The sequence below is a fragment of the Bombyx mori genome, chromosome 20, assembly GCF_030269925.1.
Source record: "Bombyx mori chromosome 20, ASM3026992v2".
Taxonomy (NCBI): domain Eukaryota; kingdom Metazoa; phylum Arthropoda; class Insecta; order Lepidoptera; family Bombycidae; genus Bombyx; species Bombyx mori.
This window is the reverse complement of record NC_085126.1, coordinates 1,385,870-1,412,446: the sequence shown is the minus strand read 5'-3', so window position 1 is coordinate 1,412,446 and position 26,577 is coordinate 1,385,870. Positions and strand designations below refer to the sequence as shown.

Sequence of the window (26,577 nt, the reverse complement as noted above, 5' to 3'; positions counted from 1 at the left end):
TGAGACCTTAGAACTTATATCTCGAGGTGGGTGGCGCATTTACGTTGTTAGATGTCTATGGGCTCCAGTAACCACTTAACACCAGGTGGGCTGTGAGCTCGTCCATCCATCTAAGCAATAAAAAAAAAAAAAAAAAAAAAAAAAAATTAATATTCTATTTCAAAATTAAAAAAATAGTTATACAAACTTCATGTTTAGAATTGCTGTAAACACTTATCATGTCATTAGTAATAACAAATAAATATCAACTTAGAATAAACTGAACTATAAAATATGATGATTATTTTCTGCCAATAATGGCGGTAAGCGTTTTTATATATTATGAACGTATTAGCGTATTCTAGAAACTTCAGTAATATTTAATGACAATTAAAAAAAAACGAGATTGATTCTTAAAATAAATAATAGTTTAAAAAAACTAACAAAATACGCTTTTATAGAATATCCAACTAAAAAATAGAAAATAATTTTTAATAAATTTGAATTAAAAATAGTTTAAGAAAAAATGATTGTATTGTAAAAAAGCGTGGGGTGCTTTTCAGGATATTATCAAAATAACCCTTCTACTCATATCTGTTCATAAAATATTTATAGCTACTGATACCCCACGCTTTTTTTACAACAAAATCATTTTTTTCTTACACTATTTTTAATTCAAATTTATTAAAAAACGAAGCTAATAAAAGCGTATTAAAAAGTCTTAATATATCTACGACCTCCAAAAACCGAAGAAAATACTAGAACATTTTGATAAATTCACCACAAATTAACTTCCTGAGACATCTTCATTCCAGGAAATAAATAAAAAGTTTCCTTTTCACCGTAATAAAGTATTCTCTTTAAAAACAAATTGTTCACAGCCGAAGCTAAAAATGCACTAAGCACGCGACCCTTGTTTGCATAGTCGAGGTGAATTGCCTTAAAACAGTGTTACGAATACCCCACGAGGCCGCTTTGAAATTTAGATGGAAAAACGCTATTTTGCACGCTATTACTTCTAAATACTTATGTGTCCCTGGTACTTTTTTGTGTATATATATCTGCATTAATTTTGTGTAACTTGATAAGATTGGTTTGTTATTATTTAGCTGAAAGCGTAATTACTGGTGATAGGACGTCTTGTGAGTCCGCACGGGTAGGTACCACCACCCTGCCTAGTTCTACCGCGAAACAGTAATGCGTTTCGGTTCGAAGTGCAGGGCAGCCGTTGTACTACTGTTAAAAAGTGAAACTTTTGTTTCAATGTGGGTGGTGGCATTTACGTTGTAGATGTATATGGGTTCCGATAACCACCTAACCCCAGGTGGGCCATGAACTCGTCCTCCCATCTCTGCCGTGCTTACGATAAATACAGTAAGTCACATTTTTGTCGATATTGAGTTAAGTATATATTTGGAATGTAGAGATTGAGATCTACATTTCTGTATATTTAAAATTTTAAAATGTGGTATAGAAACGTAAATAAGCTTAAGCATAACCACAGTAAGAAACATTTTGCGCCAAAACATACTTATTATAATTGCAGTATGGGCACATACGGTTGATTTTTTCATAAAGTTTAAACCATTTCCTATGTATTGATACAGTAAGTAATTTTGCTGTTATTATTTTTAAGATATGAGTATTTTTCATCAAGTATCACTGAAACATATTAGCAGTAAGTACCACATACTATTATTATATTAATTGTTGAAAATAAAGCATTAGTTACTAAACCTTAACATATCTACAGTAAGTTGAACTTACTGTGTATATGATAAGTCAGCAAATTAAAATATTTATTTTTATGCATAGTCGTAACAACAGCAAGATTCACTACTGTAATTATATTAAGGAATACTTCATATTATGCGTAGACTTGCCTGGAACATGTTAGGTAAACACGTTACTTACTGCAAATATTATAAGGTGTTTAGTTAAAGTTCAGAGGGCTTATTTCATACTAATATATAAAACAGATCATAATATGTCAATCATTCCGATAGAGGCACCCGTCACGTGCGGACGTGCTCATCGTCCACTCGATCGCCCGGTCTTTGTTCGCCCGGCTTTTGTTAGCCCGGCCATTGTTCGCGCGGCCTGTGTTTGTGGTACATCTGCCGACTAAGTGCTCTTTCTGGAAGTTTTTATTTGTTTTGTTTCCTTTTGTTGTTTCTGTGTTCGTGGTACATCTGCCGACAAAGTGGTTTCCTGCAAGTATTTATTTGTTTTGTTTCTTTTCGTAATTTCTGTTTTGTTGTGCTTTTTCTTTGTCCTGTAGTAATCGCGCCGCATTGCCACCTGTGTTCAATAGAACCGCTCAGGTCCGAGAAGTTGGGGCCTCGCCGCAAGGCGAGTGTTTTCAAGACCCGGGGCCGCCCCACCTGGGTACTCAGCGATCATGGACGCTGTATTCGCGGAATTCCTCCGACTTCGCCACCCACAGCTCGCCTCGGAGTTTTTGGCCTTCAAGGCCAATCACACTGCGAGCCCTCTCGAGGACTCCGCCGCGCTCGCTGCTCCTGCGTCGCCTGTACCTGCGTGCAGAGCTTCTGCATTGAGCACCGCAGCCTCTGTCGTGCCTGCCGCTCCCGTGTCGCCAATACTGGCGAGAAAAGCTGCTGCGTCGTCCGCCGTGACCATCGTTTCAGCTGAGCGATCATCCGCGGCCTCCGTCGCGCCCTCTAAAACACCTACACTTGCTCGTAGGTCGCCTGCACCCGCCTCCTCGTGCTCCGACTCTGACTCGGACATGGAGGTCGACCTCGCCCCCGCCTCATCGACGGATGGATTCACCCTGGTACAGAAGGGTAAGAAGCGTGCCGCGGAGTCTCGAGCTCCCGCGGCCGCTAAAATTAGCAAAGCCGTGAACGCGTCGCGCCCCCGCCCTCAGACTCCCGTTGCGCCCCCAGCCCGTGCCACTCCGTCGCCGCGTCCGGTGGCACAAAATAAAACCCAGACCCCTCCCCCGGTTATCCTTCAGGAGAAGGCAGCTTGGGATCGAGTTTGCCTGGCCCTTAAGGCCAAAAATATAAATTTCACGAATGCCCGCAACCTCGCGAACGGCATTCAAATTAAGGTTCAAACACCCGACGACCATAGGGCCCTCTCTTCTTACCTCCGTAAGGAGCGTATAAGTTTCCATACGTATACGCTCCAGGAGGAGCGCGAACTCCGCGTTGTAATACGCGGAATCCCTAAAGAGTTAGATGTAGAGCTCGTAAAAGCCGACCTGTTAGAACAAGGCCTACCAGTGAATTCTGTGCACCGTATGCACACCGGTCGCGGTAGGGAGCCATATAATATGGTTCTAGTCGCTCTCCAGCCTACCCCCGAGGGTAAGAAAATCTTTAACACACAGACCGTCTGTAGGCTCTCTGGTATCGCTGTCGAAGCCCCCCATAAAAAAGGCACTCCTAGCCAGTGCCATAACTGTCAATTGTACGGGCACTCTTCCCGTAACTGTCACGCGCGCCCCCGATGTGTTAAGTGTTTGGGCGATCACGCCACGGCCCTCTGCGCTCGCGACCAAAAAACCGCGACGGAACCGCCTAGCTGCGTCCTGTGTCGAACACAGGGTCACCCCGCGAATTACCGTGGTTGCCCCCGAGCCCCTAAAATAAATCGCCGCGTCGCCCGCCAAAACCGCCTCCGAGCTTCCGGCCCAGACATCAAAGCCTCGGCACCCTCTGCGTCGCAGGCTAAGCCAGCGTTCGTTCCGGCGGCGGTGCCCAGTGTCTCGGCCTGGGCAAAACCGCTGCCGTACACGAACACGGCTACAACTCCCTCCTCCGCGATTCGTCCCGCCCCCGCGACTCGTCCCTCTCCCGCGACTTGCCCTCCGACCGCGTCCGACAATCTCGCTTTAGCGATCGACTTCTTTCAGTCGATCAACTTTGAGCGCGTTAACGCTTTGGGCGACGCCATTCGCGCTGCCTCAACTGCACAACACTTTATCGCCGTTGTGCAGGAATACGCCGACGTATACGCGTCATTAAATACGTACGTCCTCCCCTCACTCCGCCGGTAATCAATGGCGTATATAAGTAGAATAAAGCCCCTATCCGTAACGATAGGATTTTTTAACGCTTACGGTCTCGCAAATCAACGTGATCAGGTTTCTGACTTTTTGCGTGACCACCAAATTGATATCTTTTTAGTGCAGGAGACCCTACTTAAGCCCGCGCGCCGTGACCCTAAAATCGCGAACTATAACATGGTCAGGAACGACAGGCTCTCTGCCCGTGGTGGTGGTACCGTCATTTACTATAGAAGAGCCCTGCATTGCGTCCCGCTCGATCCTCCCGCGCTCGCTAATATCGAAGCATCAGTGTGCCGAATCTCACTGACGGGACACGCGCCGATCGTTATCGCGTCCGTTTATCTTCCACCGGATAAGATCGTTCTAAGCAGTGATATCGAGGCGCTGCTCGGTATGGGGAGCTCTGTCATTCTGGCGGGCGACCTAAATTGTAAGCACATCAGGTGGAACTCACACACCACAACCCCGAATGGCAGGCGGCTTGACGCGTTAGTCGATGATCTCGCCTTCGATATCGTCGCTCCGCTAACCCCGACTCACTACCCGCTAAATATCGCGCATCGCCCGGATATACTCGACATAGCGTTATTAAAAAACGTAACTCTGCGCTTACACTCGATCGAAGTAGTTTCAGAGTTAGATTCAGACCACCGTCCCGTCGTTATGAAGCTCGGTCGCGCTCCCGATTCCGTTCCCGTCACGAGGACTGTGGTGGATTGGCACACGCTGGGCATCAGCCTGGCTGAATCTGATCCACCATCGCTCCCGTTTAACCCGGACTCTATCCCGTCTCCTCAGGATACCGCTGAAGCCATAGACATCTTAACGTCACACATCACCTCGACATTAGATAGGTCATCGAAACAAGTTGTAGCGGAGGACTTCCTTCACCGCTTCAAATTGTCCGACGATATTAGGGAACTCCTTAGAGCTAAGAACGCCTCGATACGCGCCTACGACAGGTATCCTACCGCGGAAAATCGTATTCGAATGCGTGCCCTACAACGCGACGTAAAGTCTCGCATCGCCGAAGTCCGAGATGCCAGATGGTCTGATTTCTTAGAAGGACTCGCGCCCTCCCAAAGGTCTTACTACCGCTTAGCTCGTACTCTCAAATCGGATACGGTAGTAACTATGCCCCCCCTCGTAGGCCTCTCAGGCCGACTCGCGGCGTTCGATGATGACGAAAAAGCAGAGCTGCTGGCCGATACATTGCAAACCCAGTGCACGCCCAGCACTCAATCCGTGGACCCTGTTCATGTAGAATTAGTAGACAGTGAGGTAGAACGCAGAGCCTCCTTGCCACCCTCTGATGCGTTACCACCCGTCACCCCGATGGAAGTTAAAGACTTGATCAAAGACCTACGTCCTCGCAAGGCTCCCGGTTCCGACGGTATATCCAACCGCGTTATTAAACTTCTACCCGTCCAACTCATCGTGATGTTGGCATCTATTTTCAATGCCGCTATGGCGAACTGTATCTTTCCCGCGGTGTGGAAAGAAGCGGACGTTATCGGCATACATAAACCCGGTAAACCAAAAAATCATCCGACGAGCTACCGCCCGATTAGCCTCCTCATGTCTCTAGGCAAACTGTATGAGCGTCTGCTCTACAAACGCCTCAGAGAATTCGTCTCATCCAAGGGCATTCTTATCGATGAACAATTCGGATTCCGTACAAATCACTCATGCGTTCAACAGGTGCACCGCCTCACGGAGCACATTCTTGTGGGGCTTAATCGACCAAAACCGTTATACACGGGAGCTCTCTTCTTCGACGTCGCAAAAGCGTTCGACAAAGTCTGGCACAATGGTTTGATTTTCAAACTATTCAACATGGGCGTGCCGGATAGTCTCGTGCTCATCATACGGGACTTCTTGTCGAACCGCTCTTTTCGATATCGAGTCGAGGGAACCCGCTCCTCCCCACGACCTCTCACAGCTGGAGTCCCGCAAGGCTCTGTCCTCTCACCCCTCCTATTTAGCTTATTCGTCAACGATATTCCCCGGTCGCCGCCGACCCATTTAGCTTTATTCGCCGACGACACGACTGTTTACTAATCTAGTAGAAATAAGTCCCTAATCGCGAAGAAGCTTCAGAGCGCAGCCCTAGCCCTAGGACAGTGGTTCCGAAAATGGCGCATAGACATCAACCCAGCGAAAAGTACTGCGGTGCTATTTCAGAGGGGAAGCTCCACACGGATTTCCTCCCGGATTAGGAGGAGGAATCTCACACCCCCGATTACTCTCTTTAGACAAACCATACCCTGGGCCAGGAAGGTCAGGTACCTGGGCGTTACCCTGGATGCATCGATGACATTCCGCCCGCATATAAAATCAGTCCGTGACCGTGCCGCGTTTATTCTCGGTAGACTCTACCCCATGATCTGTAAGCGGAGTAAAATGTCCCTTCGGAACAAGGTGACACTTTACAAAACTTGCATAAGGCCCGTCATGACTTACGCGAGTGTGGTGTTCGCTCACGCGGCCCGCACACACATAGACACCCTCCAATCCCTACAATCCCGCTTTTGCAGGTTAGCTGTCGGGGCTCCGTGGTTCGTGAGGAACGTTGACCTACACGACGACCTGGGCCTCGAATCAATTCGGAAATACATGAAGTCAGCGTCGGAACGATACTTCGATAAGGCTATGCGTCATGATAATCGCCTTATCGTTGCCGCCGCTGACTACTCCCCGAATCCTGATCATGCAGGAGCCAGTCACCGTCGACGCCCTAGACACGTCCTTACGGATCCATCAGATCCAATAACCTTTGCATTAGATGCCTTCAGCTCTAATACTAGGGGCAGGCTTAGGGACCCCGGTAACCGTACTCGTCGAACTCGACAAAGAGGTCGACGTGCAACCTAACCCATGCATCAGCCCGCTGAGTTTCTCGCCGGATCTTCTCAGCGGGTCGCGATTCCGATCCGGTAGTAGATTCATTCGCGAAACAATTGCTCTTGAGTTGTTAGGTCTCCTTCGGAGGCGCTCGGGCAGTTGTTAGCAAATCCCACCCCTCTTGGCTGAGCCTTTGCTCGCCCACCCGTCCTGGTGAAACTGGAAAGGCCTTCGGGCCACCAGTAAACTTTCAATCATAAAAAAAAAAAAAAAAAAAAAAAAAAATCATAATATGAGATGTTGCAATCACTGGACTTTTTACAAGCCAAAATTATGAAGACCCAAAAGTTTCCTTAGGTGAAGTTTAAAAATAGTCCCAGAGGAATCACTGCAGATCGTAAAGTAGATATTATACAGAAGCTTGTACCTCTGATGCCTGAGAATAGAAGAGATTTTTGGTTAAACATTTCGAATTCTGCATCAAATCTATTAACCGAAGAGTTTTGAGTTCAGATTTTTTTTTTAAATAACAGGGATTATTTAAATTGCCGTTTTGCTGTAATAGGTACCTACTTCGAATTGACGTAGAGATTTTTTTGTGAACATGTGTAACGTTCGATTATCGACTTTCAGTTTTTTTTTATTATTCAGCTTAGACAAGAAAGATGGATACTTTGAAAATTCGAGTGATTTTTTAATAAGAGTTCCGACGCGGGACTAACGCTGCAAAAGCAGGAGAAGGGACTACTAATGAACGCAGCGTGTGTTTTAGTTTAAACGCTTTCGTGATGGAAATTTTGATTTGAAGTACGAACCACGTGGAAGACTGCCCACACATGTGAATAACAATGAATTGAAAGAGATGGTGAGAGCTGATTCGAGCCAAACTACCCAGGAATTAGCGATATGGTTTAATGTTACCTTATCAACAATAGTGACTCATTTGCACCAAATCAATGAAATTTAAAAAAAAAGGGAAAAATGGGTGCATTATGATTTGACTGATCTGCAGAAAGAAACGCGTGTTGAACCTTGTGTTGCCTTGTTGAATCGATACATAAACGAAGTAATATCATGTGATGAAAAGCGATTCTTTACGATAACCGTAAGCGAAAAATGCAATGGCTGACCCCAGGTCAAACGCCGCAACAGTATCCTGAAGCAAAGCTTACCAATATATGTATAGTAATGGTAATTGTTTGGGGATCTCAACATGGTGTTATTCACTATAGGTTTCTCCGATCTGGTCAAGAAATAACGGTAAATGTCTACTATGCCGTACTCCGAACAATGATAGTAAAACTTGTAGTGAAACAGCCCTGAATCCTGAATCGGTCTTCACCATTACTGCTCTATGATGACGCAAGACCTCACACAACACGAGAAACCGTTTTAACTCTACAGGAACTGCAATTAGAAACCATTGGTCACCCCCCGTATTTGCTAGACCTTGCTCCAACGCAATAAATACCATTTTTTTCGGATTTGGACAAGTTTCTAGGTGATAAAAACTTTTCGTCCCAGGAGGCAGTACAAAATGCTTTCACACAGTTTGTAGAATCTAGATCACCAGAGTTCTATCGCAAAGAGATAATTGACCTTTCTATTAGATGGTAGAAATGTATAGATAATAATTGTAGATATTTTGATTCAATAAATATGTTAAATGAAAAAAAAAACGAATTTCAATTTTTCAGGTCAAATCGGCAATTTCATACTTTAACCCCTAATATGCCTATATTATGTAAGCCTACATATTACTAGTCAATTAAAGGACATTTACTATTTTACCATAAACTGTTACACAGGTGCTAATATTATTGATTTGTAAGATTGACTGATTTGATAATTTCTTGTATCGAGGATTTCATAATCTACATAATAGTTTAGTAGTACATAATAACCGTCTTAAGAGGTTAAATGACTTATTAAAGATTATAAAGTACCTTATTAGATCAGGGTTGTGCAGCTGCATTCTGTCAATCTACGTATTATTATTTTTATTATAAAAATTCCAAAAAGAACTGTATTAGTTTTTTTAGAAACAAAGTGTTTATTTTTGGTGGTTTTTTTATTCTCAATGCATAAAAAATTCAATAAATGGAACTGATTTTAAAATTTTATAGTCTTAACAAAGTTGTGTAATTATTCAATGAAGCTGTGATTTCATAAGATCTCTTTTGTTTCTTTTATCTACAAATAACATCGAGGAAGAGTAAATAATTATGGTTCCAGTGCTTTATGGTAGATGCCATAAGTTTACATATTGCTCCTAGCTATAATTACAGTAAGTGATTAAGTTTCATTAAGCAAATTGTGCAATTTTTGTTATTCTATTTAAACATTCACCTCATTTCGTAATCATAATTGCAGTATGTAGTTCAAACTAAAGATTGTTACAGTAAGTCACACACTTACTGTACCAATGCTAAAAAAATGTTTTTTTTTAAATTATAAATTCCTTAATATAAATATTTTTTCAAGCTTTATAATTTAAATATTATTTCTGAATAAAAATAATAATAGGCAAATTGTTACAAAAGCCTATATTTATCTTAAAAAAATATAAAAACTTAGGTATGCTTTATACTTCGCGAGAAACGTCAAAAGTAAAATTGAAATCTTTAACCGCGTTTTTCTCAAAAGTGTCTCCGAGGCACTTACTGTATATATCACAAGCACGGCAGATCTGAGCAGCGCATATTTATTTTCATCTTACCATGGTGATACTAAGGTCATCCTAATAGATAATATAGTAAACAGTAGGAAAAGTAGTTGGGACATTATAATGTGCAGATTAAAATGAGTGTAATATTGAATTTAAATAAAACCGAAGCTAGTAAAAAATTATTCAAAATTCTACAAAAAGTATGACTCTGTTCTTGAGGCGTTGCAAAATACTTTGAATTAGCGGGAAACTTATAGCCATAAAGCTGATTTATGGATTTATCTCAATGCGTTTACAAACAAATTATATAAACTTGAAAATAAGAATTTACTAGAGGTCCTGCAGTAGTCGAAATTCGACTATAATTAATTGGAATTGTAAATTTGTACAATATTATTATTGTATTTTATACTTCTATAATCACAAATTTTGCCAAGGCTACATTATAAAAAATATTAATAAAGATAAACAATATTTAATCTATTCTCAATTTGACAACAGACGTCAAGAACAAAAGTTTGACAATAAATAGTATGCATGCGTGTGTGCGTCAAATACATAGTATGTAGACTATGTAGTGTGTGTAATGTTTTCTTTATTGATTTAATGTATCTTTTATGCATTATTTTATAAAAAATTTGCATGTATATTTTTCTCTATATTCTCTATAAGTGTGGAAAATTTCATACTCCTCCGTCCGCGCAATTTTCATAAAAAGGGGTACAAAGTTTTTGCATCACGTATTAATATATAGATAATGGTTCAAGATAAACCAAAATAACTTTGGATTCTCGAGAGATCAATTTGTACGTTGTACCGCGAATTACTTCCTAATACACTTGTTCTCCTGGTACATTAACTTATACTATTGTATTTTTGATTGCACTGGAGGAGAGTAAATGAGCTCACGGCCCACTCAGTGTTCAAAGGTAGCGCATCACACAGATAGGTCAATGCCAGCCCCCACCTTGAGACACGAGGTCTAAGTCCCAATTGTGTCAAGGCTTCTGTCCATCTAATTTTGTTACATTATAACAACCATATGGAAGAAGTCCTGAAATCATGACGTGTCTAAATTTAGATTCAATGTTTACGCTGCAAAAATATGCGCATGGCAGGCGGATACCCATTGCATTTCACATTAAAACCAACACCGGTATCTGATATAGAATACTAAACAGTTGCTCCGTAGCGAGTCTAAGCCTTCATCGAATGTATAAATTTGAATACACGATCCCAGGTTCAATGCACTCGAGATGAGATTTTATGACATCAAATGGATTATTGGATTTACATGTACCTATGTGGTTTTGAATTTTTTGCATTTGACGAGGTTGGATGTGGTAAAGGTGGATTGAAGGAGGAGAACAACCTCACCCACAAAATGCCGAAGACCGGGCAAAGTGGTGGAGTTTAAGTAGGAAGGGAAAACGCTAGGTACAAGAAGAAGAGGGTGAAACATTTTTGTGTTCTAGAACATTCGTGAAGCTACGTAAGCAATTTAAATAAAAATAATCTCTTTTTTATACAATTACTCACTTCTATTAGCGTAAGGTATGCAAGCATAAAAAAACTTCCAATAAATATAGATTTTATCTGAACAATAATTACTGTTATAAAGCGGACTATATATCGGCCCACGTGGTTAAATAAGACCTATAAGACTTCTAGAAGATTCTTCTAATTTCGAGAATTGAAGAACTAAAATTTTATTATGTTCCTGAATGGTCATAATTATCCAAGTATTGTTCGTGAAAGAATATCATATTGAACTATTTTGACGTCTATATCGGATATTGTATTTTATGAAGTGACGTGACATCAGTGCCGGCTATTATGGGATCTCAACACACTGAGTATCGATCTACCTATTATTTATTCAGCACCCGCCCTTAGCATAGAATATCTATTCTAGGACATTACTTTGTGAAACGAATTGACATTTTTTCAGTATAAATTTACATCATTATCTATATATTAATACGTGAAGCAAAAACTTTGTATCCCTTTTTACGAAAATTGCGCGGACGGAGGAGTATGAAATTTTCCACACTTATAGAGAATATAGAGAGGAAGTGCACAATGCTAATATTTTTTCTAAAATAATGCATAAAAGATACATTTAATCAATAAAGAAAACATTACACACACTACATACCATGTACTTGACGCACACACGCATGCATACTATTTATTGTCAAACTTTTGTTCTTGAGGTCTGTAGTCAAATTGAGAATATTTTTTTATAGAGTAGCCTTGGCGAAATTTGTGATTATAGAAGTATAAAATACAATCATAATAGTGTACAAACTTAGAATTCCAATTAATTATAGTCGAATTTCGACTACTGCGGGACCTCTATTATTATAATAGCATCAAAGTTTTTTCTCAAGCTCCAATGCAGAATCATGGCTTCAAGTCCAATTAGATCTATTTATAGTGTTTTTATTGCACTAAAAGGGGGAATAAGCTCACACCCTATTTGGCATTAAGTGGTTGCCGAAGGTAAATTTTTTTTTTTTTTTTTATTTTTTTATTGCCTTTGTAGGCAGACGGGCATACGGCCCACCTGATGGTGAGTGGTTACCGTCGCCCATGGACTTCAGCAATGCCAGGGGCAGAGCCAAGCCGCTGCCTACCGCTTAATACTCTCCACAAGCCTCGTTTGAAGAAGGACATGTCATAGCGCTCGGGAAACACCGAGGAGGGGAGCTCATTCCATAGCCGGATGGTACGTGGCAAAAAAGATCTCTGGAAACGCACTGTGGATGACCGCAGTGGCTCCAGGTAGTATGGATGAACTCTACTCCGGTGGCGGGCGGTGCGATGGTAAAAACGAGATGTTGGTATCATCTCGAACAATTCCTCAGAGCACTCCCCATGGAACATACGGTATAAAATACAGAGGGAACCGAAGTCCCTCCGCAGACCCAGAGGCTCCAAACGATCCGAGAGAATGGGATTATCGACAATCCGAACGGCCCTCCTCTGTATGGAGTCAAATGGAAGAAGCTGGTATTTGGGAGCCCCGGCCCAGAGATGGGAGCAGTACTCCATGCGAGGCCGGACTTGTGCTTTATAAAGCAAAAGTCTTTGTCCAGGCGTGAAGTACCGCTTCGCTCTGTTGAGGACTCCCAGCATTTTGGACGCCAACTTGGCTTTGCCTTCCAAATGACTCCGAAACTGGACATCGCTCGAAACGTCGACCCCAAGTATCCCGATACTCTCGGAAGGTTGCAGGGATACTCCTTGGAATTGCGGCGCCATGACAAAGGGGTCCTTCTTCGCAGTGAACGCGCAAACTTGTGTCTTTATCGGGTTGAATTGAACCAAGTTCAATTCACCCCATTCGGAGACTCGCCCCAGAGAGTTCTCCACTTCAGACACAAGTTTTGATCGTCTCTCTTGCACCACGCTCCGAGAGAGACTCTGATGGCCGATATATCGCGCATCCCCCGTGCTATCATCTGCATAGCAATGCATGCCATCAATAGACAGCATGTCATTGATATACAGGATGAAAAGCGTGGGGGAGAGCACCGAACCTTGTGGAACGCCAGCGTTAATGGTCATGGTATCAGAACAGTCACCGTCTACAACGACCGTGATGCTCCGCCCATCCAAAAAGCTAGCGATCCACTTGCAGAGACCCTCGGGGATTCCGTAAGATGGTAACTTCGATAGAAGTGCCCTATGCCAGACCCTGTCGAAGGCCTTCGCGATATCAAGGCTCACAGCAAGAGCCTCGCCCTTGCTCTCCAAGGCTTCAGCCCACCTGTGAGTAAGGTATACAAGAAGATCGCCAGCTGAGCGACCGTGACGGAAACCGTACTGTCGGTCACTGATCAGCTGGCGATCCTCAAGATACTTCAGGAGTTGTGTGTTTATAATTCGCTCCATCACCTTGGAAAGCAAGGAAGTTATCGCGATAGGCCTGTAGCTCGATGGGTCCGACCGGTCACCCTTCTTGGGGATAGGGTGGACGTGGGCGGTCTTCCATGAAGACGAAACCCTGTTAGTGCAATAAGAGAGGCGATACAAACGCGTTAGCGCAGGTGTCAGCTCAGGGGCGCACGTTTTCAAAACCACTGCGGGGATGCCGTCCGGCCCACTCGACTTATGGACGTCCAGGAGTCGGAGCTCCCGCCTGACTGCACACTGTGTGAAGCAGATATCCGGCAGGGAGCTATCACACCGGGGGATGTTCGGTGGTGTGGCACCCCCGTCGTCCACAGTCGAGTTCGAGGCGAAGAGTTTGACCAGAAGGTCAGCCTTCTCTTTCGCGCTGTGGGCCAGACTGTCATCGGACTTGCGCAGTGGTGGGAGACTAGACCTGCAAAAGTTTCCTTCTGCAGCTTTGGCGAGCGACCAAAAAGCACGGCTCCCGGAGGGATAGCTCTTCAATCGCTCGCCAACTCTAGCAACGTGCTCCGACTTCGCCTTGGCAATTACCTTCTTGTAGGATCTGGAAGCGGCGTTATATTTCCGCCTTTCCCCTGAGATGTTAGGATCCCGACGTCTCCTGGCATTATCCCATGCCACGTATGCGGACCGCTTGAGGCGTGCAGCATCCCTGCTGGCATTGTTATACCAGGGTCTGCTGCGACCCCCAACGGGCACTTCAGCGGAGGGAATAAACAATTCCATCCCCTGGAGCACCACGTCTTTAAGACGGTCCGCACAGACGTCAGGATCAGCAGAGGAAAAGCAGAACCGCCCCCATGGGTAGGATGCGTAAAATTCACGCAATCCATCCCAATCTGCTGACATATACCGCCAAACTCTTCGATACCCGGTCGTCGTTCGACGATCAGGACGAGAGAGTGGTACGGCAGCACGAATAAGGCAGTGATCAGACGATCCAAGCGGAACGTCGACCACCACACTGTATCCGGCCGGATCTGTGGTCAGCAGAAGGTCCAACAAAGAAGGCTCGTGCCCCTCGATATCTGGGACACGGGTGGGCTGTGTCACCAGCTGGGAGAAGCCGTAGGCCAAGGCGAAATCGTAGGCAGTCCGACCCGGGAGGTCAGTGGTTCTGGACCCCAACCACTCTTGGTGGTGAGCGTTAAAGTCTCCAAGAACCACCACCTCCGCAGATGGGTACTGCTCAAGCACGCGGTTAGTCCCCTCTTGCACATGCTCAAACAGAGCTGAACCTGCATCACTGCTGTGGGACCTGTACAGGCACGCGTAGATTCGGCTACGGCCCCCGTGATCTACGCGCAGCCACAAGAGGGACAGGTCCCGTTGTTCGAGGCCCCGAAGACGGCGACAACAGACATCAGCCCGGACGAATACGCACACCCCGGCTTTACGCAGGAAGTTGTGCTCCAATACGTAGCCGGGGTACTCAAGGTATGAGGTATCATCCGGAGCAGATATCTGTGTCTCCGTTAAAAAAAGCAGGGCAGGCTGCGCCGTCTCAAGGTGGTGGTGTACGGCGTCAAGGTTGCTATGTAGGCCCCTGACATTGCTGAAATCCACATTAAATGTGGAATGGGGGACCGCCTGTGAAACCCTTTTCTTTTTTTTTGTCGACTTCATAGTTGTTCAATTTTCGGAGAGTAGGATTAGGAGAGGTAGGATGTTGGAGGTGAGACCGAGGCAACACCTGAATGAAGCGCGGAACATAGTACGTGCTCGACCGCGGATTGCGTGAGAGACCGACGCAGGGCATGGAAGGGCCCCCAGTCCACTCTGCATGCGATCGCCGGGATCCACTCCGGTCTCCGACTCCGGCACGACGACCGCACGACAGGATTTTACACCGGTTGGCGGGACAGCTTCCCGGGGCGGAGTTTAGTAGAGACACCCGGGTTCAGGTCCCCTACTGACCGGCGGGCGGCAGCGGGTACCGTTTCACTGGGTCTCCCTATACCCCCGTCAAACAATCACGCCCCGTGAGTTCGCACGCACGTCTGCTCCGCAAGTTCCAGGCGTCACCAAGACTTACCCCCAACAAGGAAAGGGAAAGGGAAGGGATAGAACTGGCTCTCCAACCCACACGCCGGAACACAGCTAGGCTATTTGGCGGCGGACTCTAGTTGGAGGGTGGTCGCCAGCCAGTCGGACTAGGTCCTACCACCGGTTATGTTTTCGGCTCCCGTTTAGCACCACCCAGGGGTCACTTGTAGGGAATCGCGGGTTAAACCTACGGAAGCGGGAAGCACCAACCCATTATATTTCGCTACCCATTATAAAAGACGAATTTGAAATCTCAATTTTATTGCATAACTCTGATCTACAATTCCAATCGGCGTCGTCTAAAAATAGGAAAGGTACCATATAACATATGCTAGCTCACAATACACTGTAGCAATAGTAATTACAAGAAAAATCAATTTCAATTTTAATTACTCTAATAAACATCTGTCGTCGTAAATGTTTGTTCGTGAGAACGTAATAAGTACGTATTTCTTTTGAGAATTTGGTATTCGAACCGTTATCTAGTTGCATTACTCTATAATATATAGTTCACCGGACGTCTTGCCCAAAAGACCACCGACTTTACTAACGTGTTATTGAAGTTGATAAGTTATCGGTTGGTTCCATCATTATGACGGCTGTGGGCAATATTTACGTATTTACTTTTCCTGCCTGTTTTCGAAAAGAAAACAAGTTTATACTCGGCTTGGGATCCAAGGTAACATAAATAAATGATTAATTCACAAGATAAAATGTTTTACTTCCAATATTTACTTTACTTTTGATCCTCTGAATTAATTCCGCCGTATTTAATTGACAACTGTTAGAAATATCACGATTTTCTGTTTTGAGACATCAAATTAAACCTATCTTCATTTGGATGTAGCATAAAAACAGTTAACACGTTGGACCCCTCACAAGAAACCATGTCTGCTTTTAACAACTCTCGGAAAATAATAAGTAATCAATCACTGTTTCCGTAAATTGTGGATTCTTTTAGAGTTATTTTTTGACGATATTTGGGATTGTGTGGGAAGAGGTCGACCGAAGAAGACATGGATGGAGTGTGTGAATGACGATATGAGAGAGAGGAGTGAGTGTTGAGATGACGGCTGATAGAAGATGATAGCTGATAGAGAATTGGAATAGAAAAACTATCTATCCCGACCCCACTTAGTGGGAAGGTGGAAAAAAAGAACAGAAAAATAATTAAAGTTTTTGTAATGAAACTAACAAAAATATTTCTTCTGAATACAAGCTCGTATACCAGGCGCACATAAACTGAAAGAGTCAACGCGCAATTTCAAAATGTCCTTCTTCAAACAAGGCCTTCTTTACTACCTGGAGCCACTGCGGTCATCCACAGTGCGTTTCCAGAGATCTTTTTTGTCACGTACCATCCGGCTATGGAATGAGCTCCCCTCCACGGTGTTTCCCGAGCGCTATTTTTTTTTTTTTTTTTTTTTTTTCCAACCTATGCTGATAGCCTTGAGAGGCTATTTCAGCGTACCCTAGCTTGTGTAGGTGAGCTCGCGGGGCTCAAACCGGAGAATTGCTAACACCGCCCTAGCAAGAGCAGTGCTTCGCAGAATCTACCACCGGATCGGAAGCGCGACCCACTGAGAAGATCCGGCGAGAAACTCAGTGGGCTGTGTCTGTGGGTTAATTCGCTCGTCGAGCCCTTCGTCGCAAGCGACGGGTTCGGCGAGGACGGTGACTGGTGCTTGTATTGCCTAAAAGCACCGTTAATGGATCAGGAGGATCCGTGATGACGTGCTTTGGGCGACGTCGACGGTTTACCAAACGGTCTACAGGATCGGGTATGTAGTTTCCGGCGGCCACGACAAGAGGGTTCTCATGTCGTGCCGCCTTCTCAAAGTGGCGCAGCGATGCCGACTGTAGATACTTACTGACGGGGTCGAGCTCCAGGTCATCGTGGAGGTCCACGTTCCTCTGGAACCATGGTGCTCCGACGGCTATCCTGCAGAATCGGGATTGTATAACCTGAAGGGGTTTCAAGTTGGTGCGGGCCGCGTGAGCGAACACTACGCTTGCATACGTCATGACGGGGCGTATGCAAGTTTTGTAGAGGGTTACCTTGTTACGGAGGGACAGTTTGCTTCGTCTACAAAGCATCGGGTAGAGTCGTCCTAGTATAAACGCGGCGCGATCGCGTACCGTTTTTACGTGGGGACGGAATGTCATCCCTCTGTCGAGGGTGACGCCTAGGTATTTGACCTTCGGGGCCCACGGTATGGGCTGGTCAAAGAGAGTGATGGGGCTAACGGCGGAGGTGTTTACGCGCCTATTGGGGAGTGGGGTGCTCGAAGTGGTATTCGGAGGGCGACCCCTTTTGAATAGCACCGCTGTGCTTTTCGTGGGGTTAATGTCTATTCGCCACTTCCGGAACCACTGTCCCATGGTGGTTACTGCGGTCTGGAGTCGCCGATGAAGCAACGACATCTTCCTACACGAGTAGTAGATAGCCGTGTCATCGGCGAAGAGCGCTAGATGGGTCTCCGGAGACCGGGGTATATCGTTGATATACAAACTAAATAGTAACGGGGAGAGTGCGGAGCCTTGCGGGACTCCGGCAGTCAGATGACGGGGACGAGAACGAGTTCCCTCTACTCGATATCGAAACGAACGGTTCGACAAGAAGTCTCGTATGATGAGCACGAGTCTGTCTGGCACTCCCATGTTGTACAGTTTGTAGATCAAACCGTTGTGCCAGACTTTGTCGAACGCCTTCGCTACATCGAAGAAGAGGGCGCCGGTCGGGATTTGTTTACGCCTATTTAGCCCTATTAAGATGTGCTCCGTGAGGCGGTGCACTTGTTGTACGCAGGAGTGTTTGGCGCGGAATCCAAACTGCTCGTCTATTAGAATTTTATTCGCGGTAACGAAGTCCCAGAGGCGTTTCCTAAGGAGTCGTTCGTAAATTTTGCCTATCGCTGGGAGGAGACTAATCGGTCGGTACCGAGCGCTATGACATGTCCTTCTTCAAACGAGGCTTGTGGAGAGTGTTAAGCGGTAGGCAGCGGCTTGACGGTAGGCAGCGGCTTGGCTCTGCCCCTGGCATTGCTGAAGTCCATGGGCGACGGTAACCACTCACCATCAGGTGGGCCGTATGCTCATCTTGTAGAAGAAACAAGGGCAATAAATTAATTAAATAATTAACATTTTTGTAGTGAAACTAACAGAAACATTCCTTCTGAACACAAGTTCGTATACCAGGCGCACATAAACTGAAAGAGTCAACGCGCAATTTCAAAATGTCCTTCTTCAAACGAGGCCTGTGGAGAGTACTTAACGGTAGGCAGCGGCTTGGCTCTGCCCTTGGCTTTGCTGAAGCCCATGGGCGACGGTAACCACTCACCATGAGGTGGGCCGTATGTTCGAGTTGTACAAGGGCAATAAATTAATTAAATAATATTAACATTTTTGTATGAAATCAACAGAAATATTCCTTCTGAACACAAGCTCGTATACCAGGCGCACATAAACTGAAAGAGTCAACGCGCAATTTCCGTTTACGCAAATCGTTTTCGGTGCGCCGGAGAAAATTAAACGAAGCCAGCCCGTCAGTAGCTGGGGCCGCTATTACGGAGCTTCATCAAGCAATAGAGAGTATAAACGACTTTATTTCTACTAGTAAATTTTAGTCGTCTCGAAGTAATAACACAAATCTAACTTTCGAATTTGCTTCGAGTTTTTGTAATCGTTATGAATATTAAGAGAGATTAAGACATCTCACAATAAAGATTAATTTTCACAAAAAATGAAAGAGGATAAATTATATATTTAATAAAATTGTGTTTGGGCAATTTAAGGAAATTCAATGCTACGGCTTGACTAGGAAGACGTCTTGTGAGTCCGCACGGGTAGCTACCACCAAAGTGCCTCTTTTTGCCGCCAAACAGCAATGCAATATTAATCGGTATCTATGAGCTCCAGTAATCATTTAACACCGGCTGACCCGTGAGCTCGTCCACCCATCTTCTACAACAAATGCCATTTATTATGTCGATTAGGTTACAACAAAATTGGACTTAACGGACCTTACTTTGTTTCTTACGGACCGTTTTGAACCTCTGGGTCTACGAAGGGACCTGGTATACCGTATGCTCAATGGGGAGTGTTCTTAAGAATAATTCGGGATGGTACCGTCAATTCAGTTTAACGTCACGTAGTTTTTAAAGTACTACCAGATTGTTCACTATGAGAGGTTGTTCTTTAAATCAAGGTTTGAAGAAATCTTTACCGACTAACAGCGGCATGGATTTGTCCCTTTTTTATTGCCTTTGTAGGCAGACGAGCATAAGGTCCACCTGATGGTAAGTGGTCACCGTCGCTCATGGACGTCAGCAATGCCAGGGGCAGAGCCAAGCCGCTGCCTACCATAAAGTACTGACACTCCTAAGAGTGCCGCTGACCACTCTACATCAGGTGGGCCGCATGCTTTTCTGTCCACAATGCCAATAACAAATTTACCAGTGCCACCATCTAAGAACGACGAACATGCAGACTACCAGGTCATAAATCACCCAACAAGATTCTAACTTAAACTGTTATGGCAAAACAAAAGTATCAAATTTGATTTCATTCCATCATAACGTACCACCACCCACTACTGCCTAGTCAATCCAAACCTTCACTCTGTAACATGTTATAGCTTTGAAACTTTTCAAATAACGATCTTCAAGTTGCCCGGAGTTGAATTACGGGACTGAAATATACCAGAGGTCGAAACAAGTCTATACTACGTTCAAGCCGCGATTCGACTCGCGTCATTTTTATAAATTAAATGCACATTATTATTACTAGCGACCCGCCCTCGCTTCGCTTCGGAAACTGTAATTTATTATTGATTTCTCCACTGTTTAATGGATGTTATTATACATATAAACCTTCCTCTTCAATTACTCTATCTATTAAAAAAAAACCGCATCAAAATCCGTTGCGTAGTTTTAAAGATTTAAGCACACATAGGGATATAGGGACAGATAAAGCGACTTTGTTTTATACTATGTAGTGATATGTAAAAAAAACCTTTTTTTATGTATTTTTTTTATATAAACATTTTTTTTAGTATTTTTCTTAGATAGATTGACAGAACTCTTTGTCATTGAGAAAAATGACCAGTTCAGTTTTATTTAATTCAAGAATACTATAGGTATATAAAAAAGAATTTGTGGAAAATAATGGCGTTACTTTTGTTTTCTTAATATTGTACAGAAAACGCAATTAAGTATTTCATTATTGTTTAACCACTTTTAGAATATTCCATGTCATTATATATAACACTAATATATACAATACTTCACGTCTCAATGTATTAGGTAATCACTTAACACCAGGTCTGAAAGCGAGCTCATTCACCCAATGACCAACAAAAATAATAATAACAATCTTATACAATAACATCTCGCCTTTAGATTTATTTCTATACCCAAAGAAAATCTTGATAGCAAAGGCCCAACATTTGTAAATCAGTGTTGCCCTTACAAGAAATCTTTATTTCCTTTTCACGAGGCCGTAACCCCCGAATGACTGACAGTGGTTTAGTGTTGCCATATAAAATATATTTTATGAGTGACTTGGGTAGACAAGCGGTCTTGAATCTATTTCTGTGGTGCCTTCATAATTTTCTTAAGATACGTTTGCCTAACTAAATGAAAGAATTGTTTCAGTGGTATTTTTAACATATTTTTCGTGTTATAGGAACAGTATACACATAAGAGTCGAAAAACCGACATTATTAAGGAGGTCATAAGAGGATCCCTAGAATTCTTTGGGTCTAAAATCCACTGCTTTTCATCTCGCCTATTATAGACGTTGAAGTGAAGAACACATTTGCTAGTGCTCACTCAATGATATGAAATTGTAATCAATCGTACTGGATCAGTCATCGATACTTCACGACTTTATTTAATACTAGCCGTACTCGTCCGCTTCGCTGGGCACTTAAAATTAATATTATTATTATTAGGGAGACGACACTCATGTAAATATTAGCTTATCTATTAAGTATATTATTTATTGTCATTATTATTAGGGAGTCCAACACTCATATAAATATTAGCCTATCCAGTAAATACATGTATTTTCTACATGGATACCAAGTTTCAAATCAATCGGAGGCATGGTTCCACCGTAAATTCAAAACCACTGCAAATTCATATATTAGTATAGACATTACATAATGACATTGTCTATTGCTTTGACATGACATAACAACGCCTTGTCTTGAAAAAAATATGTCAGCGCCAATGCTCCCATACCGTTACTAAACAAAAAATGTAGCTTAGCTCTATCGGATTTGTCTATTTATAGCCCGTCAAAAATATTTCATGATACTGCAACAGATTTTGAATGTATTTTATAAGAAACTTCTTCAAATTTTCCTTTTAATGGAAATAATATCTAATTTTTTTTACATAATATTATGATTTTTCTTCGACATTAATCTTTAGTAATATATTGGTTAATGAAAATCATAATTGGAGTCGACAAACAAATTAGCTCCAAATTTGTCTTTCTCCATTACGTTGGTATTTCGATAATTTATTTTTCAGTGATTCTGTACAGAAGAGAAGAAGGGTCGTCGTACCCCCTTTCGGGGGCACGGAACGGGCCTCGGGGCAAACCCCACTACCCGGGCTGAAACTCCCTGCCATCATAGGGCAGGGGTGAAATGATGCAGGGAGGACTTGGGGATAGGTACGCTGTTCGCTGCGTGTTCGGCGGCAATTTACATCTATATATACTTATATATAATACGATGGGCAGTCTGGTGACGGCTCGATGCCCGCGGCGGTGACCCCCCGGCGCCGGCTGCTGTCCTCTGCTTCCTAAAGCTAAGATATTTTTTTTTTCCTTACTATCTAACTACAACTAACCTAAAGCTAACTAAACTACTATATACAGACAGGGACAACAGTCAGAGCAACCGTGGGGCCCGCCACCGGCCCCATGCCGCGGCCCCACCTCTACAAACCAGAGGAGGAGCCGCGGCACTAGTTTGGCGCTCACCCGTTCTGGGCTCCCCAAAAGGGGAAGACCATCGCGGGGAGGGACCGATGTGAAACACTCCCCAAACGGGGGAGTGGTCCACCCTCGGGGGTGGAAAATGGGTCCCCATAGGGGGGCACCCCAACAATGTGGGGGGAAGTGACGAGTGTGGACAGCTCAGTCCCATGGGGGCACTCATTATGAGCACTCCCATATCACTCCGATTAAGCCGACTATCTTACCATAGCCGGGGGTTCCAGTAGCTCCCTTGCCAGTAGCGCCCGACCATCAGGTGGTCTGGCGTGCAAGGGAGCTAAATTGTGGAGAAGCTCGTGGGGTCCACCGTCAGCCCGCTCGTAAAGATTACGAGCTAGCCTCCGGATGAACTCCTCGAGCGACTCCACATCTAGATCCCGGGCGATTACGTCATTTCTGACGTAACGCCCTGCTCCGACTATCGTGTGAAGACCCAGATTTTGCTAGACCTGTAACCTCTCCCGCATACCCTGCGGGATGAGGTGATACCAGGCCGCAGCTGCGTACGTGATACGGGAACGGACATACGTCTTATAAATGCCGAGCTTAGTCCTGACCGGCAACCTGGAGGCCAACACCGGCCGGAGGAGGAATCTCGCGTAGCGAGCGGCCGCCAACACCGACATGGCGTGGGCGGTCATCCTCAAACTCCGGTCGATATCGACCCCCAAGTACCGGACGCTGGATCTAAACTCGACATTAGCGCCACGGAGACTGAGCTGTCCCGGGACGACTGTTGTGCGGACCGGACCGAAGAGAATAGCCGCAGTCTTCCCCACGTTGACCGCGACCCTCCATCGGTCCAGCCACTGGGGCAGTAAGTCTAATAACCTCTGCATCCTCGAAATGGCCGCAGAGGGGAAGTTGGATGACGCGAAGTAGGCGCTGTCGTCGGCAAACAGCGCCAACTTCACGTCGGCTTCCCACGCTTGGAGGTTACCCTCGAGCGTGGGAATATCGTTGGTATAGAGAGCGTAGAGGAATGGTGCCAGGACGCTTCCCTGCGGAACTCCGGCCGTGACTGGGCGCACCGACGACTTGGCGCCCTCGACCGCGACAAGGAAGGATCTTCCCTCCAGGTACGACCCTAGCAGTCGCAAGTAGGCGTGCTGGAGGTCCGTGTTCTGCAACAGCTTGTAGATCAGTCCCGCATGCCAGACACGGTCGAAGGCCTTCTCGATGTCGAGAAAGACTGCGGCCGTGTACTGGCGCGCGTTGGACCGATCCGCCAAGTGATGCATAACGCGGACCAATTGCAGCGTTGTCGAGTGACCGCTACGAAACCCGAATTGCTCGGGTCTGAGAAGGATGTGCGGCGACACCCTTCTCAGCAGCAGCCGCTCGAACAACTTGCCCACGTGCGACAGCAGCGTGATCGGACGGTAACTGGAGAGATTTCTCCTGTCCTTGCCGGGTTTGGGCAAGGCGATAACCTTGCCCAATTTCCAAATTCCCGGAAAGTGTCCTGTGGACAGAATGGAGTTGAACAGCCGTGTCATATATGACACGACCGTTTCAGGGAAGTGGAAAAAAGCGAGGGAGGGAATACCGTCCTCGCCCGGCGCCTTGCGCCTCTTCATCCGCTTGATGATGAGGCGCAATTCGCTGGGAGTGATGAGATCACCATCTCCCAACGGTGGCACCGGGGAGGAGAGTAGGCTTGCTACGCTCTCTTCCACCGATTGGTGGAATGCGGCCTCTGAGGGTGCAGAGTCATTTGGAGCGAACTGCCGCTCCAGCATTTCGGCCAGGATATCGGCGCGGGCCTGAGCCGAGAAGCATCGGTTGCCCCTCTCGTCCACGAGTGGACAAGTCGGGGCAGGCCGATTTGAGAGCTGGCGACAAAGCCGGTGGAGGGATACTGAGGAGGGGTCCTCGCGGGCCTCCTCGATCCTCCCCTGCCAGGCATAGCCCCGAAAGGTGCTAATCTTTGTCGCCAGCTCCGCTTCCAGCTCATTAAGCTCGCGCTTTATCCTGGGACAACGAGTTGTCGCCCAGAGCCTCCTCAAGCCCCTCTTCCGGCGAATAATCGCCTTCAGATGGGCCGGGAGTATACCTCTGGGCCCGCCGCTGGGCACAAGAGTCGTCGCCTGGTCGATCGCTCCCCTGATGGAGTCAACAAGGCGGATTGCCGCATCGTCGACCCCATCAGGGGTGTTGGGATCCTGAATCACGGGAAGGTCGACTAGTCGTCTCTTAAAGAGCTCCCAGTCGACCTTCGGTCGTAGGGGCAAGGTCGCAACCCGGGTGAGCCCCATTCCCAGTGTCACCAGGACAGGGAGATGTGGGGTACCCAGGTCGTACAGTGCCTCGATCGTTACGGGGCACCGTAGCCCCTTGTGCACACACACATCCAGCACATCGGGCTGATAGCGCGCGGCGGTCGGGATGTGTGTGGGTTCGTCGGGGCCGACCACAGAGTAGTCGCCTCTATCGGCATCTTCTAACAGCCGCCTGCCCACTGCTGAGTTAAGTCGGGAGCCCCACGCGACGTGCTTCGCGTTGAGGTCCCCGACCAGCAGAGCTGGGCGGCTGTCGTGAGATGATTCTGTACAATCAGCCACGAAACAATCAAGCGGCCGTGGCCTTACCGACAAGACGTCCGGTGTGTTCCTACTGAGTGATGGGACTATGACAAGTCTCAAGTGTCTATTGTTCCCCCAGTAATCGAAATTCGACTATAATTAATTGAAATTATAAGTTTGAACATTATTAAGGTTCTATTGTCAAAGACTATTATACTTCTATAATCACAGATTTGGTCAAGACTACACGATAAACAAATAATATTAAAGACAAACAGTAATTTAATCTATTCTCAATTTCACCACAGACTTCAAACATTAACAAAAGTTTGACAATAAACAAAGAGTATAATATATATACATAAAATATATGCGTTGTGTCAAATACATGGTAGTGTGTGTAATGTTTTTATTTATTGATTTAATATATTTTTTAAGCATAACATTATGCACTCCTTCTCTATATATTCTACCTATATAAGTTTGGAAAATTTCACATTCTTCCGTCCGCGTCTAATTTTCGTAAAAAGGGGTACCTACAAAGTTTTTGCTTTACGTATTAATATATATATATAAGTATATATTATTAAGTCCTCTGCTCTCGCTACAGTCGAAATAGGACACGAATTTTAAAATAATTCCGCATGTCTCTAAAAATAAGTGTCATGTCGGTAACATCTATCAAAACGTGACGTATCTACGTGACATCTGTAGTACGTGTTAGATTTACTTAATCTAGATAGTGTATAGAGCAGGGTCGGGAGTGTTTTAAGGATTGCAGAATGCTTACGACACATTGCCGCAATCTGCAGCAGACTAGGTTATGTGCAATGCACATTGCGCCAAAGAAAATAAGATTCATTTTGTAACGGAGCAGTAACCCGACATGAAGACACACCAAGGAATTTCTTCGTGAAACTTTTACAGGTGAAACCAGAAAGTTTTATTGAAATCAGCCCAGATACTCATTACTGTTTTCTAGGTGCAAGATGGAGAGACTACTGGACTTACTGGTGGTAGGACCTCTTGTGAATCTGCGCGGGTAGGTATCACCACCCTGCCTATTTCTGCCGTGAAGCAGTAATGCGTTTCGGTTTGAAGGGTGGGACACCCGTTGTAACTATACTTGAGACCTTAGAACTTATCTCAAGGTGGGTGGCGCATTTACGTTGTGGATGTATATGGGCTCCAGTAATCACTTAAAACCAGATGGGCTGTGAGACCGTCCACACATCTAGGCAATAAAAAAAAAGTAAAAAAAAAAAAAAAAAAATTTTTTGTATCTACTATTGCTACAGTGTAGTGTGAGCTAGCATATGTAGGTACCTTTCCTATTTTTAGACGACGCCGATTGGAATTGTAGATCAGAGTTATACAATAAAATTGAGATTTCAAATTCGTCTTTTATAATGGGTAGCGAAATTCGAGATCGTGGACCCGTCTAAGAAAAAAAAAATGTAATGCTGACAGACAAGAGGAAGAGGAAATGTTACTGACGATGATGTCCACGACAGAGTGAAGTGGAGGAGAAAAATAAGGAA

At 44.9% G+C, this 26,577-nt stretch overlaps 1 protein-coding gene across 1 annotated transcript in view; it reads right to left on the bottom strand.

Moving 5' to 3' along the window:
- The window catches only part of LOC101743980 (facilitated trehalose transporter Tret1-like), a 61,373-nt gene that overhangs the window by 18,074 nt on the left and 16,722 nt on the right, over window positions 1-26,577 (bottom strand). The gene's annotated exons all lie outside the window — the stretch shown is intronic.